The 3,941-nt window shown below is 54.0% G+C and overlaps 1 long non-coding RNA gene across 1 annotated transcript; it reads right to left on the reverse strand.

Moving 5' to 3' along the window:
• Nucleotides 1-1,493: 1,493 nt before the first annotated feature.
• On the reverse strand, nt 1,494-3,927 carry LOC103896513. Its single transcript, XR_657410.1, has 2 exons — nt 3,313-3,927; nt 1,494-3,007 (listed from the first exon to the last, which is right to left on the reverse strand). It is a non-coding gene; the product is annotated as an uncharacterized LOC103896513 (long non-coding RNA).
• Nucleotides 3,928-3,941: the final 14 nt, after the last annotated feature.

Consider the following 3,941-nt stretch of genomic DNA (forward strand, 5'->3'; position numbering starts at 1 on the left):
AAGTTGTGCCAGGGGAGGTTTAGATTGGATGTGGGGAAAAATTTCTTTACTGAAAGAGTGGTTAAACATTGGACCAGGCTGCCCAGGGAAGTGGTTGAGTCCCCATCCCTGGAAGTATTTAAAAGACGTGTAGATGTGGCACTTAGGGACATGGTTTAGTGGACATGGTGGTGTTGGGTCGACGGTTGGACTCGATGACCTTAGAGCTCTTTTCCAACCTTAATGATCCTACGATGGGCTCTGTCTCACAGAAACGACCCTCTGTGGCTCAGTACCCCCAAGGATCCGTCCTTCTTGTCCCTGAGGTGTGAAGACAGCCAAGGCCACAGGCAGTTGCAGAGTTTCACCCTCTGCTCCATGGCTCAGATCCAGCCACCAGTGCACAAGCCTATCCCCCTCACAGCAAGTGTGAGGGAAAGCAAACTCCTCGTGGCTCTCACTGATGTGCCTGGCGCTTCTCCCTGTCTGAAGATGGCTCTGCAACCCTCTCTGATTGCTCAGCATCCCACTGATGGGAGCACTGAATAGTCACCTCTCGACAACAGTACTGCTCAGCCACTGCCACAGGAGAGGTAGAACATGGGGTTTAAATACAAAGTAGGTCCCTGTGCAGCAAGCCTCACACATCCAATCAGGCCCACTTGTGCCCTGTTTCCTTTCCTTTTCCACTTTGACCTTCTGATCCTGGACCTTCACAGCACTGCTGTCATGGTTAGGCCCTGCTGTATTTCCCCTAACAATTGTGCCACAGGCACCCCTCAAGGGATGCACTCACCTGGCTAAAGGAAAGCCACAAGAAATCCAGTTGCTCCTGGCACCTCTCCATCGGGGAAACAACTGGGGAAAGACAAGAACGTGACAACAGTATTGACACAAGAAAAGGGGTAGAAACCTGGTGTGCTGGGAGCTGGCAGTCTCTGTGCATTTGGATTAGCCCCAGCCACTTTGTGCCCGAGCTCCTGAAATCCTTCCTGGAGCAGAGGACCATTCAGGCCCGGCCAGAGTGAAGGTGACGCTGGGGAGAAGTATACATTGTACTACCCAAAAGTGACAGACTGGATGCCCCAAAGCATCCCTCCATACACTGCATGCCATGCTTCCCCTCCTCTGACCAAATTCAGCAGCAAAACTAAATGCTGCCTGCAGCATGTGCATGCAGAGAGTGCAGTGAGCACAGAGGGTATATCACAAGTGCACACCAACCCCTGTATGTCAGAGGCAGAACAGAATAGGTGTCCAGCAGGCAGGAATGAAGTCCATGGTGGCCCAGGGAGGCCATCCTACCCACTCCCCACTGACTGCAGGCAGCATGCCCACCCTTCCCAGCACGGCCTCAGGGAAACAGGACCCCCCTCCCCACCCTCTTCCTCAACCTGCTGCAGTCACTATGTGAAACACCAGCCTGTCCCCTACCCTCCATTTTCCAGCAAGTGCAAGGAATATTTACCACCCAAGCCCACCAAAAGAAAGATGTCATTTCATCACCAGTTTATGGCTGGATATCTTTTATGTTCAAGCTACATCATGGAGACCTGAGCAAGAAGAGGAAGAACCAGTAATATAAACTGCCCAAACCACCCATTGAAATGCACGTGGATTAGCTCGGTTTTGGTGCCTGCGTACTTCACCCCCAAATTTCAGACACAAGCACCAGACACAGAGCAGCAGAGTCAGCCCAGCCGGCTTACTGGAGCAGCTCTTCCCTGTCCCAGTGTTAGGGCACAAAGCAATGCAGGCGGCACACCAGCTAGCCTGTTCTTCCTGCTCCACACTGCACTGCACCAGACCCTCTCTCTGCCAGGAAGCTGGCTCAGGGCTGGGTACAGGGCCTGCCCGCGGGAACAGCCCACAGCCCCAGGCCTCAGCACTACACAGATTTAAGAAAGATCGATCCAGAGGACACCTCGTGTTGGGCAGGGCTGTCTTAAAACCTGCAAGCCACAACACCAGGAACTAGAGAGGTGCTCCCTAGTACCCACTGCTTCCCATGGACATCCCTAGCTTTTCCAGCCTAGAAGAGAATGTTTCCTGCCAAACTCTGCCAAAGAAGCCACCTCTGGTCTTTCAAGTGATTTGGTTTATAGCACGAAAATGCATCAGCATGTGACACAGAGCCGCAACTCCGGAGGTTTTCACTCTGTAACCAATGCCCTTGAACGCCAGGCTCACATGCTGACATTTCAGCACTATAATCCCACACAGACGGATGGACTGACAACCAGAGAGGATCCTGGAAAGCTCTCTCTCTGCCCCTGGGCTGAATTTGCTCCAAACACACAGCAGTCTCTGGAGTCTGCAGCTGGAAGTGGTACAATGCTTTCCAGAAAAGGCAGAAAGCTCTCCCGTACAGCATATACCCGGTACCAGTAGACATTACACTCCCTGCCACGCTACCGCCTCAGGCTCAGTTCAGTATCACAGAACTCTGCAGCTGGAAAACACGGGGCATTTGCTTTTAACGTTTTTGTGTTGGGAGAAAACATAACCCAGGGTCACTGCAGTGAGGGGCGAGGGCTTGGCTCCTGCGCAGACTGCTGCCAGCCAGGCCCAGCAAATCCAGTGCAAAGTAATGCAGATGAAGTCTTCAGCACAGAGTTCAATACCATGAAGCTTCACTCACTCCGTGTAGTACCAGCATAGCACAGGTAAAATCTTCACCCAAGGAAAGTCAGAAGCTCTGAGAGACACAATCGTTAGTTCTTAAAGCACTTCAATACTTAAATAGGCAAATACTTTTATGTGCAAATGATGCTTAGACCCAAGTAATGCCACTCAGTGCTCAGAAGTGTACCACTCCCAGCCACGAAAACCTGTGCGGGATTGTCTTGTGCAAAGTTCCGGGCAAGCCCTAGACAGGACAGGCTGTTCTGAACACAGAAATGTTTTGGGCAGTACCTCCAGGCGATGTTGTATGCTGACCAGGACACGAGCCGCCACAGGCCCAGGCTTCATTCTTCCAGGCTGCTGAAGCCAAGACTTCTGTACTCGCCACACAGCGAGGCAAGCCCTGAACAGGAACAGACAAGGGCAATGATGCAGTTTGAAGATGAACACTCCTAAAATTCCCAAAGATGTAGTAACAACAGATGTGACAGCACAGAGGTTGCAGGTCTCGGATTAACCAAAAACCAGAGAGCCAGCAGCGGTGAGAGCACTCCCCACGAACACACACGGCACACAAACGCCACTGACAGCCATTTAATCTCTGCTGCGGCTTAAACAGGCACGTGGTTCCCACCAAGGTCAAACAGCAGTGCCAATGGAGGGGGCATGTCACAGTCCACAAAGCAAGAGTCCGTGAACCGCATTTACCTGTCAGGCACTGTGTCTGCAGGTCGTATCAGCAGAGGGGGCACATCGCAGCCTGTTGAGCCCCTACACCACATCTGCAAGGTCACGCTGGCAGCAGGGGTACATCGCAGCCTGCGGAGCAGAGCCCACACGTGGTATCCAGTGGTCACACGCTGTCTGCAGGTCACACTTGTGGAGGTCACATCACAGCCACGTACTGTGCCTGCCAGTTGCACTTGGTGTCTGAAGGTCACACCAGCAGAGGGGTCAGGTCACAGCCCACAGAGCAGAGCCCACACATGGAGCCTGCCGGTTGTGCACCATCTCTGAAGGTCACACCGACAGAGGGGAAATGTCACAGCCTGAGGAACAGACCCCATGCACGGTGCCTGCCAACTGTGTGGGTGCAGGGGACACCCCCCAGCCAGCTGCCATGCCCACTGGTGACACTCCGTCCCGCCGCAGCAGTGGAGCTGAGTGGGTGTCCCGGTGGCTGCCCAGCCCTGCTGTCACTTGAGGCCGTAGAGGATAGCGAAACCCAGGAAGAAGATGAGCCCGACCGAGAGGTTGGAGAGGAGCTGGAAGCGCCCCTGGGCCGCGGCCTCCTCCCGGAGGAGGCGCAGCTGCTCCCGCCGCGCCCGCCGCGCCTG

This window comes from Aptenodytes forsteri, unplaced genomic scaffold, assembly GCF_000699145.1.
Source record: "Aptenodytes forsteri isolate BGI_AS27 unplaced genomic scaffold, ASM69914v1 Scaffold209, whole genome shotgun sequence".
NCBI lineage: Eukaryota > Metazoa > Chordata > Aves > Sphenisciformes > Spheniscidae > Aptenodytes > Aptenodytes forsteri.